The sequence below is a fragment of the Gorilla gorilla genome, chromosome 2, assembly GCF_029281585.2.
Source record: "Gorilla gorilla gorilla isolate KB3781 chromosome 2, NHGRI_mGorGor1-v2.1_pri, whole genome shotgun sequence".
NCBI classification, from domain to species: Eukaryota; Metazoa; Chordata; class Mammalia; order Primates; family Hominidae; genus Gorilla; species Gorilla gorilla.
This window is the reverse complement of record NC_086017.1, coordinates 68,035,417-68,047,534: the sequence shown is the minus strand read 5'-3', so window position 1 is coordinate 68,047,534 and position 12,118 is coordinate 68,035,417.

Below are 12,118 nucleotides of genomic sequence, written 5' to 3'. Positions count from 1 at the left end.
TATGGCAACCCTAAGAAACTGATACAGGAAGGAGCTTCGAATTTAGCATGGTGGCTGCACAAGACATGTAGGCCACTGTGGTACCCTTTCTCCTCTTCCTGCTGAGCGCATGGCTCCATGAATCAACCCACCCCTCTCACATCTAGGAGTCATGTGACTTGTTCTCACCAGTAGAATGGGAGAGGAAGTGACACCGCTTAGCTCCAGGCCAAGGCGGTTCAGAGCAGGTGTATTCTCTCCATGCTCAGTCTCTCTCCCCTTTCCCTGGCTGGATGTAGAGGACTCAGGGGAGGGCTGTGAGGCCCTAGGGGATGGCAGAGCTACCAGGTGGGAGAAGCCTGGGTCCCCGGATCAGCAGGTGGAAGGTCACCTGCCCAACAGATTGGACAGCCATGTAGGAAAGACGTCTTTATTGGTTTAAGCAACTGGGACTTAGGGGTTGTTTGTTTTAGCAGTGAGGCAACCCTGACTAACACAGGTTCTGAGGGATGAGAGAAGCGGTAAGCAAAAACGTAAACTACTTCTTCCCTAAACTATGGGGTAAATTGGCACTAAGCAACCCCACTATGGATCCCTTCAACAGAATGTAGAGAAATAAAAAGCAGGGAGATATTCTCTCCCTTTAGCACCTTAAGGATTTAGCGAGCCCTCTCCTGCCCCGGTTCTGCTGAGGGAGCACTTGGAAACCCCACTGTTTCCCCCCAGGAAAGCAGCCCCCATGTCCACGCCTTGCCAATGACGGCAGGGGCGGAGGCATCCCTACAAGGAGCTGAGGTCCTTGGAGGCAGACAGCTGGGAGGGAGGGCCACCGATTGGTCCAGACCCCGCCTTAGTCACTCTCATGCCTACCCATGCACAGCGAGGCGGTGGGGCTCGACAGCTGCAGAGCAAGGGTGAGTCTGGCCGGAGGGTCCAGATGGGCCATGGGCGTAGGATAGGAGCAGCTCTGGGGACCTTTCCCCATGTGGACTCACGTGAGCTGGTCTGTTTGCCATGGGAAATGGCAGATGCCACTTTTGGTGTAAAACACCTTTGTGATGGACTGGACCTTGGCATAAGTTGGAACCTTGATGTGCTTCATAGCGTCCCCTGCAACACAGCAGAGGCTGGGGAGAGTGAGGGTCACCTTCCTCCTGCCACATTACCCCAACCCACAGGGCCGAGGGCCAGCAGGGACACACTACTATAGCTGCTTCAGTTGTTTAAAAAGTGCAATATTTCTGTACCACCTAGGACCAGCCATGCCTTCTTAGGGCCCTTGACCCCTACCTTAGGACCCTCAGACCCTCCTATGACCTCATAACCAAAGGGTAATGCCTGACATCGCACGGAGACCTCGACACCCCACCTTGGCAGCACCACCAGGATCTGTCCTGATAGGGGGGCAATTCCAATTAACTATTCTGACTCTACCCCACCCCAAGCTCACTTACCCCACATCCCATTTCTCCTGTTGTCCCTGGATACCCCACCCATACCAGTGCTCCACAGGAGGCACGTGGGGGCTACTCAAGGCTGAACTAGCTCCCCACATGCCCATAAGCTGCAAATCCTGCCTGTTGAGTCACCACCACCTACAACTACGGTGCTAATAATATCAGCTACCATTTGTTTGAACACTTACTTCATGCCAGGCCCTAGACTGTGCTTTATATGTGTAAAAGGGCATTTTTGGCTGACCTAGCTGGGGTCCAGATTATGCCTTTAACCCCTCTTCCCTGTGTCTTTTTGCAGCCACTGGAATGTCACTGCCCCTGTTTGTAACTGTGGTGGGGAGGGGGAAGTGGTCAATAGTAAGTCTGTCATCAGGTGCAGTGGCTCACACCTGTAATCCCAACACTTTGGGAGGCCAAGGATCTCCTGAGGTCAGGAGTTCGAGACCAGCCTGGCCGATGTGGCAAAACCCTGTCTCTACTAAAAATACAAAAATTAGCTGGGTGTGGTGGCAGGTGCCTGTAATCCCAGCTACTCGGGAGGCTGAGGCAGGAGAATCGCTTGGACCCAGGAGGCAGAGGTTGTGGGGATCCGAGATTGCACCCCTGCACTCCAGCCTGGGTGACAGAGTGAGACTCTGTCTCAAAAAAAAAAAAAAAAAAAGTCTGTCATCTAGGCCAGGCACAGTGGCTCATACCTGTAATCCCAGCATTTTGGGAGGCTGAGTTGGGCGGATCTCTTGGCCAGGAGCTCGCGACCAGCCTGGGCAACATGGGAAAAACCCCATCACTACAAAAAATACAAAAATTAGCTGGGCATGGTGGCGTGCACCTGCAGTCCCAGCCCCCCGGCATGGGAACTGGCACCTCAATGATTGGGTTGCCAGGATGGAATTCAGGATGCCCAGTTACCTTTGAATTTCAGATAAACAACAAATTGTTGTTTAGGTATCTGGGACATATGTACACTAAAAAATTATTTGTTATCTGAAATTCAAAGGTAACTGGGCATCCTGCATTTTTATTTGCTAGATCTGGCAACCCTATAACTGGCACTGGCTTCACAGGCAGCGGACACAGACGCATGGGCCAGAGCAGGAGGGGACTGGGAGGATGCTGTGTGGTGCTTCAGCTGAGACCTGCACTGTGGATGAGTCCTGTGGAGTAGATACTATAATACCTAGGACTCTGCTCAAATGCTCCCTCCCAGCAGGCCTTTCCTGACCACCAGGTTTACCAGAGCAGCCTCTTCTCCTCCTCCTCCTTCTTCCTCTTCTTCTCCTCCTTCTGTCCTCCTTCTTCTCTTCTTTCTCCTTCCCCTCCTCCTTCCACCCTCCTCCCTCCTCCCCTCCCCTCCCCCTTCCACCCTCCTCCCTCCTCTCCTCCTCTCCCCCTCCCCTTCCTCCTCCTCCCCTCCCCTCCCCCTTCCACCCTCCTCCCTCCTCCCCTCCTCTCCCCCTCCCCTTCCTCCTCCTCCCCTCCCCTCCCCCTTCCACCCTCCTCCCTCCTCCCCTCCTCTCCCCCTCCCCTTCCTCCTCCTCCCCTCCCCTCCCCCTTCCACCCTCCTCCCTCCTCCCCTCCTCTCCCCCTCCCCTTCCTCCTCCTCCCCTCCCCTCCCCCTTCCACCCTCCTCCCTCCTCCCCTCCCCTCCCCCTCCCCTTCCTCCTCCTCCCCTTCTTTTTCTTCTTCTTTTTCTTATTCCTCTTCCTCTTCCTCTTCTTCTTCTTCCTCTCTTTCTCCTTCTCCTTCTTTTCTTCTTCCTTTTTTGATACAAGGTCTTGCTCTGTTGCCCAAGGTGGAGTGCAGTGGCACAATCTTTGCTCACTGCAGCCTCAAACTCTTGGGCTGAAGCAATTCTCCCACCTCAGCCTCCGAAGTAGCTGGAACTACAGTTGCACACGACCATGCCTGGTTAATTTTTAAATTTTTTTGTAGAGATGGGGTCTCACTATGTTTCTCAGGCTGGTCTCAAACTCCTGGACTCAAGTGATTATTTTGCCTTGGCCTCCCAAAGCACTGGGATTACAGGCGTGAGCCATCATACCTGGCCATCTCCTTCTTCTAACTTATCTTCTCCTTTAGCCTTGACCTCGAGGTATGGTCCATGGACCAGCAGCATCAGCACCATCTGGGAACTTGTTAGAAATGCAGAAGTTCCCCCATCACCGCCCACTCCCTGCCCCAGTCAGAACCTGCATTTTACCAAGACCCCAGCTGATTCCTGTGCATAGGAAAGATGGAAAAGGGCTGCTCTGTAGTAGTGTGGACCACTGCCTGACACCGCATCATTATCTGTTTGTTGTCTGCCTTTGGTGAGGGCAGGGATCATGTCTGTCTTGTTCTCTGTGGTATGCCCAGGGACAAAAAGTGTTAAGTGTCTGACACATACCAGGTGCTCAATAAACACTTGTTAAATGATTGACAGACTGAATGAATGAATGAGCCAGAAATCAAACCCAAGCCTCCTAATTAAACTGATTCACAATTCTGTGCTTTTTTGTTCAGTGACTCATTTCCAGGTAGAGCTGGGATTCAGTAACTCCAGATCTCCTCTCCATTCTGAATGATGGAATCACACTTGGTTCCTACCTCACAGGGGGTTTGTGAAGACAGTTCCTATTCCAAGTGCTTTCCCACTTGATTTCCCCAAAACTCCATGACACAGGAAGGCACATACTAGGTTATTCCCATTTTTCAGATGTGAAAATTGAGGCCCAGAGAAGTTGAGGCTCTTGCCTGAGATCATACAACTCAGAAGTGGTAGAACCAGGATTTGAACTCATACCTCCTGATTGCAAATCAAGTTCTCATCCCTAGTCCATGTTCATACATTTGTTCATTCATTCCACAGTCAAGTACCAGCCTTGGGAGCTGGGAGGGCATGAATAAAGTTAACTAAGAAGTCTTGGAACCCAAAGGGCTCCCCAGGCCAGATGGATATATAAGGAATGGTGATTCCGTGTGCCCAGTGCTTCTGTGGACTCAAAAACCTGCAGAAGCATGAAGGTGGGCTCAACTAATCTGCTTGGAGGCATCTCAGAAGACTTCCCAGAAGAGGTGATGTGTGAAATTTCATCAGGGTGGGGCAGCAGGAGGAGCATCCCAAGTGGAGAGACCAGAGCATGAAAAGGCCTGGAAGTGTGAAGGTGCCTAAGCACATCCCCAAGGTCTATGTGCTCAGAGGAAGGTGATCCAGGTCCATGAGCCAGGGGTGAGGGGTGGTGAAGGATGAGGCTGGGGAGGGAGGCCAGGCCTGCCTGCTAGAGGCCTGGAATGGCAAGATGGTGGTAGCCCTTACCCACGTGCCAGCTGTACTCCTAGGATGACATGACTGGGTACTGGAACTTCTCCTCGGGCTTCAGCCGATGCCGTGCCTGGAGGTCCAGGGCGTGGCCTTGGCCATTGTGGGAGATGCCTGGGAAGAGCAGCTGCAGGATTCTTGGGAAGATCTGCCTCATTTCTAAGCCCTCTGGCCTGGTCTGACCTGCTGGCCCCTGAGTTGCTTTTCTGGCCTCCCAGACTCTGTCTCCCTTGGGTGGGGAGTCCTGGACACCCACTCCCTTGGACAGCTGGTTCTGGGCCCCCTTGGACAGCTGGTTCTGGGCCCCATTGGTCTCTAGCCATCCAACCTGTACGTCCTTGCTATCATGGGAGCTGGTGGCAGGCACTGGGCCCCCTACCAAGGCTGACCTGGATGGGGCCTGCTGGAGCTGCTTCCTGGGCACGGTCCCCTCCCTTAGGTACTTGTGGCCATCGTTGATCTTCCAGGCAACTCGGGCGGTGGCCTCCTTTTGGATGCATTCCTTCCAGCAGGCCTGGTTCTGGGAGGTCCACAGCTCCCCAGGGGCAGGGAGAGGTGGAGGAGGGAAGAATGGCTCTTCCCACAGCTCTGCGGCCTGTGTTTGGGCTCCCAGAGCCTCATCTCCAAGGATACATGCAGCCGATGAGGGCTGGGTTGCCAAGGCTCTGAAAGAGAGGAGAGGCTGGGCTGCCCTGGGGGACTTGGGGGGTCCCACAGGCAGAAGAACAGACCAGGCTGGAAAAGGGTGCAGAGCCTGGCCACAACCCACCCAAGGTGCCTGTCCTTCCCCCGAGGGACGGGCCCAGGCCTTTACCTTCACACCCACAGGGCTCTGGGGTGGCGCACGGGGTGCTGCATCCTCTATTCCATTCAGCAAACTCTGATGCATACCTACTATGTGCCAGGCACCCAATGGGGGTCCAAAAAGAGGCCCAGTCTTCCCTGGCCTCAGGGAGTGCTGGACACGCAGCTGAGGAGGTTTCCAGGGCAACTCTAGGGTCCAGCTCCTCAGATATGCAGCTCTGTCCCTTGCTAGCGGAGTGGCCTCATCTGTACAGGAGGGTGAGAGTGGGAACTACCCTTAGTATTGGGAGAATGACACTAGACCAGCATATAAAACACTTGGACAGTGTCTGGCTGGGAGGAAGTGCTCCCTCAACATTTGGACAGTGTCTGGCTGGGAGGAAGTGCTCCCTCAACATCAGCTGCAGTTTCACAAGCGCCCATGAGGTGCCAGGTGCTAAGCTGTGCTCTGTGTGCCTTAAACCATCCTCCCCATTAGTAGGCTTTCATGTCCTCCTTTCCAAGTGGGGCAATGGAGGCTTGGAAACCATGTGACTGCCCCAGGGCACTGAGGCTGGTGTGCCCGCTGGTGTGTACCTACTCCATGCCAGGCCCCGGGCTGGGGACTTTACTGTTACATCACTTAATCCTCACAGTGATTTGCAAACAGGCCGTCTTGCGTCACTCTCACAAATGAGTAAACTGAGGAATCTCAGGGTTTAACCCCCAAACCCACGTCCTTGTGTTACAGACACAAAATTCTCCCAGGAAGTGGGATGGGCACTTGAGAGAGGCGCAGGCAGGGCGGGGCAGGGGAGGACCCACCTGATGCCTCGGCGGTACCACAAAGTCAGCCACCTGGATCCTCACACCTTCTGCCTCCCTGACCAGGGAGAAGGAGGCTACCCACAGGGCCCTGGGGCCATTGCCTTCCACTTTTCATTCAACAAACGTCATTAGCTTCTGACCCTGTGCCAGGCACCAAGCCAGGCTCAAAATGTAGATGAGGAAAGACAGAGCCCAGGTACTTTCTGCTCTCAGGGTTTCACCCTCTAGAAGGGGAGGCAGACGCTTAGCCAGGTTGCAGTGAGTGGGTCAGGGAAGGCTTCCTGGAAGAGGTGCCGTTTGACTGAGACCTAAACTGTGAACATGAGTTAGCCAGGGGCAAAGCACAGGGGAAGAGTGTTGCAGCCTGGGACCCCCCAGTTAGAAAGGCAAGAAAGGCCACGGATGTATAGACTGCCCTCTGGGCCCCAGTCTTTCCACGTGTGAAATGGACTGTGAGGGGTTTGGGAAATTTGGGGAAGAAACTCAGGTTAAGTGGAAGAGCTGGGTCTGAGATGCCTCCCCGGGGCACGCACAGTAGTGACTGATGAACCTTTCGCCTGCAGGCTGCCTGAGCAGGAGCTAAGCACCAGTTAGTCATTCTCTCCTGGCGGAGGGCCTACTGTGTGTCCCGGGCTGCAAGTGAACAACACGACAAAACGCCCTGGCCTCGCGGAGCTGATCCTGCCCTGCCCTGTAACTCGGGTGTCTCCGCGGGCCGAGCCTGGCACACAGTAGGTGCCCGGGAAATGTGCTCAAGTAAATTATGCCTAGGCGCACTTCACATTGGCTCTGTTACGGGGGACAGTGGGGGTGAGGGGTGAAGGGAGGAAGTCAGGAGCTGCGGGGCTTGGGGGCGGCAGGACCCTGGAGTCAATCGGTTGCGGGGCGGGGTCTGCTGCTAGAACTCCAGACAGCCTCTCTGCCCCACCCCCGAAGCGTCTGCGCTGGAGTCCCCGGACTTACCAGCGCAGAAGAGGAGAGGTGGGTGGGTCCCCCTCCTCCTGGCCTGGGAGAGCCCGCGCCTTCCCCAGCGCAGGGACTCCGCTCGCGGACGTATTTCGCGTGTCCAAGGCGACCCCTAGCGGTCACTGCGGCGACGACAACCCAGGCAGCCGTCCTCTCTCGTCCCCGAGGCCCACAACTTCCCCGAGAGGGGAGCGGAGCTGGGACAGTGCAGAGAGGCGCTCCCAAAGGGCCGCCTTCCGCGGGCCCAAGGAGGCCAACGGCCCGCTAGGAGAGCTTCCTCTGGCTTCTGTTTTCTGTGTCTGGAGCCGTGCACAACTTCACGGCCCCGTTCCTAGACAGGTTTACCGAGTTTTAACACAGCCTTGACCATTAATGACTACCTGTGTGACCTTGGGGAAGTCACCAAACCTTTTTTTTTTTTTTTCTTTTTAGTCTTGCTCTGTCGCCCAGGCTGGAGTGCAATGGCGCGATCTCGGCTCACTGCAACTTCTGCCTGCCGGCTTCAAGCGATTCTCCTGTCTCAGCCTACCAAGTAGCTGGGACTACAGGCGCCCATCATCGCGCCCAGCTAATTTTTGTACTTTTAGTAGAGGTGGTGTTTCACCATGTTGGGCAGGCTGGTCTTGAACTCCTGACCTCAAGTGATCCACCTGCCTCTGCCTCCCAAAATGCTGAGATTACAGGCGTGAGACACCGCGCCCGGCCAGTCACTAAACCTTTCTGAGCCTTGACAAGCTCTCCTTTAAAAAATGTGATAGTAAGTCTCAGTGCATAGCGTTAGTGTTACTTACGATGATAATTTTCTTACTCTTAGTTTATTAATTTATTTAAGCTCCATCCATCCATCTAACAATCCCTGGGATGGCGCAGTGTGGGAGCAGCCCTCAGGTCTGTCACTGGCCTAGGCCTATGCAAAGGGAAAATGGTGAAGCTCTGAAACCAGGGGACAAGAACAGGCTGGCATGTGGGCTGGAGCCCTCGTAGGTGCATGTGACTCACCCCTTTCTCCTCCCACCTTTCTGGCCACTCCCTGAGGCCACCAACATCCCACCTCAGACAGAGTTCTGCGGTTGGCCCACCCCACCCCACCCACTCCTACTGATACTGCCTAACCCTAATGCCCAGCCCAAGACTCTGCCACACCACACTGCTTTCCTAGGACTCAGAACTTAATGTCTTAGTTCCCTTACACCAATAATAGTAATTTCATGAACACTTATCATGTACTGGACTCTGTGAAATGCCATTTTTTTTTTTTTTTGAGACAGTCTCGCTCTGTCACCCAGGCTGGAGTACAGTGGTGTGATCTTGGCTCACCACAACCTCCACCTCCTGGGTTCAAGCAACCCTTCTGCCTCAGCCTCCCCACTGGGATTACAGGCACATGCCATCACATCTGGCTAATTTTTGTATTTTTAGTAGAAACGGGGTTTTACCATGTTGGCCAGGCTGGTCTTGAACTCCTGACCTCAAGTGATCCACCCATCTTGGCCTCCCAAAGTGCTGGGATTGCAGGAGTGAGCCACCATGCCTGGCCTGAAATGCTCTTTATGTATATTTTGTCAGTGAGTTCTCAGAACACTCTATGGGGTGGGTCCTGTTACCCCATTTCATTGGAAAGAAAACTGAGGCACAGTTTTCTGTGAAGGATCAGTGACCTGCCTGCCAGAGGTCATGGCAGGGCCAGGATTTGAATCCCCAGCCCAACCTTAGAGCCACCACGCTTAATGGCTTCTCCATAAGCCTCCCTTTCCCTAGCTGGGGTGCCCCTTCCAGTCTGCCTTGGGGAGCCGAATCTCTGCAACACTCAGGCAGTCCCTCTCGCAACAGCTTTGGGTTGAGGAAAGTTTGCCCAGGCCAGTTGGGGGGTGGATGTGCTGAGCGGGAGGGAGGCAGGGGGAGATGCCTTTCTGGAGTTCATCTGATTTTAGAATGGAAGTTTCCCATTATTTCCCTATTTTACAGATGAGAGCAGTGAGGCACAGAGAAGGTGACCGCCTGAGGTATCTCGGTTGGTAAGCAGCAGCGCTGGGCTTGGAATCCAGTTTGAACCTGCAGCATGTGACCCGCTGTTCTCTGAATGCTGCTGCTACACGAGGTTATTCTGCTGCTATGGAGCAGGCTGCTTGTAGCTGGGCCTGAAGCTGGCATTTCCAGGACTTGGTGCTTCTGCTGAGGTTTTCTCCTCCTCTGAATACACCCTGCCGGGGTTCAGCACCAGCTTTGCCCTAAGCACGTCCACTTCCTAGAAAGGGAGGGCAGCCCCTGACAGGGAGAGGTGTTCTGGTATCTTGGCAAGGCAGTCAGGGCAGAGGGAGAAACATGGGCAACAAAAGGCTTGCAGATTCTTTCATCTTTGTACTTTGTCCCGGGGAGATAAGCGAGTCCAAAATACAAAACACCCTTGGATATGTGGATCCGTGCCACAAGTCAGGCTTGTAAATTCTCCATTTCCTGCCTGCTCTTGAGAACTCTTGAGGAAGAGAGAAAAAGGGTGTGAGGGCTGTGGAGTGGGTCTCCCTAAATTCCATGCCCATGAGCCGGTCCCCGTGGGCTTGGGGGCTCAGACAAAAGCCTTATCACGAAGCAGAGAAGGATCTCTTTGTTTAGAAAGATTCCTCCCACCATGCGTTAGGCAGCATCCTTAGGACAAAGCCAGAAAAATAAACTGAATCCAGGCTTGCTTGAGCCCTTACTGCCCCCAGTATGACATTTTTACTTCCTCAAATTATGATTTACTATTGTGAAAGGGAAAGAATACCTGCATAAGATACTAATTTCTGGGAGTTTTTATTCGTGAAATATACGGATTATACAGCCTCTTCCCCCTCCAAGTTAATGGAGATTTGGAAAGACTCCATCTCTTTCCTTGACTCTACTTCCATAGGGCTGAGAACTGAGGCTAACGCGCACTTCAATTAACAGCAACACTCCCCATTTTTAATATAAACTTGGCGGGTTGACAAGGATCAAGCACTCATTTTGCCTTTAACCTTTATTCTACTATTTATGTTTTTTTTTTTAGATGGAATCTCACTCTGTTGCCTAGGCCAGATGGAGTGCAGTAGCACGATCTCAGCTCACTGCAGTCTCTGCCTCCCGGGTTCAAGCAACTCTCCTGCTTCAGTCTCCTGAGTAGTGAGATTACAGGCTGCACCACAACGCCCAGCTAATTTTTCTATCTTTAGTAGAGAGGGGGTTTCACCATGTTGGCCAGGCTGGTCTGGAACTGTTGACCTTAGGTGATCCGCCTGCCTCGGCCTCCCAAAGTGCTGGGATTACAGATATGAGCCACCACATCCGGCCTATTCTGCTAGCCTATTCTGCTAATTTTTAAGTCTGTGCAACTTTCACGGGAAATCAAATCCCTATATGCCCTACTCATTTTACACCAAAGTCATCAAAATGTGGCTTCCAAGGCCCCTTTGAAGTCCTAAAACTAGACTTGGTCAAGAGGCCCAAGTGTTATAAGTGCATCGGAAACAAAGAAACATGTTAATAAAATGTTTCCTTCTTGGCAGCATCCTGGTGAGTGCCTCCCTGGGTTGCAAAGGGAAATGTGATGAGGAAGAGGTGGGCTTCTGTGCTTTGAAGTGGGCAGGGCCTGGGAATCTCTACAGGGCAGTGCAGCTGCTCTCCGCTTCACCTCCATCGGCCCTGTCCACTCCTGGTAGGAAAGAGGCAAAGTCAGTAGTGAAAGGTGGAAAGAAAACACAAAAGTCGGAAAGGACCTGGCACCAGGCCTGTCCGCGGTCAAGTTTCAAAGTTTTCAAGGTATTTGCACAAACAGCTGGTTTCCATAGCAGCCAAGCCCAGGTGCAGGTAAGGGTTGCCCTGTGGTCCTAGCCATTGACTGATAAAGAGGTGCATCCCACCCTGGGATGTCTTTGATGTAACAGGAGGCAGTGGCTTCTAGTGGGGAAATTTACCCCAGGGTAACATCACCATCGCCCCCATGCAGGGGACAACCAGGTGTAGCCCCAGATGCCAACAAGCAGCCAGGGGGCAGCCTTGTGCCAGGAACATCACTTCCAGCAGGTGTTGGTCACAGACAGCAGTGGCTGAGACTCTGGCAGGGAATTGTTCCTTACAGCTCCCTGTGGGCTCTTATCTGATCCTCACGACCACCCAGAGAGGTGAGGCAAGGGCCACACAGCTTCCCCAGGGCCACACAGCTAATGAACGGCAGAGCCAGCGTTGAAGCTCTGGACTGCCTGACACCAAAGCCCATGCTGTTAATTTACAAATGCTGCCTCCCCCAACAGAAAGCCGCCAGGCTTCACAGTGGAGAAACCAATGGCTGCGCCCTGTGCTCCTCTATGGGCAAACTAGCATGATACTGTGGCCCGGCCAGACCCCACCGGGCAGAGCCTGGACTCTTTGGCAAGTGTGGGAACTGCCCGCCACTGCACAATCCCGAAGCCCACGGACCTTCTCAGATAGGAGTCCAGGAAGCAGTGCTTCCTGGTGCAGGCCACAGATAAGGCTGCTCCCTCCGGGAGGAGAGGACCTTTCCTCCACTCTCTTCCTCCCTCCTCTCAGAGGCAAACAATTGATCCCAATTGACAGCCAGGTGTCAGAAGAATCCAGTCTCCCTTCCCTGCTTTTCTCTCCACCCCCAACCCCCATCTGGAGGGCTGGGGACCCAGCCGTGATTTCCCATCACCATGGCACCTGCCGGGGCCTATCTGGGGACTCCTGTTTCCACAGCGGTATCACCAGGGGGTAGAGCTAGCACCCTGGGGTCAAGAAGGCAGGGGCCCAGGGTCTGCCCCCAAGTGAGCTTTGCATCTGCAAACATGTCATT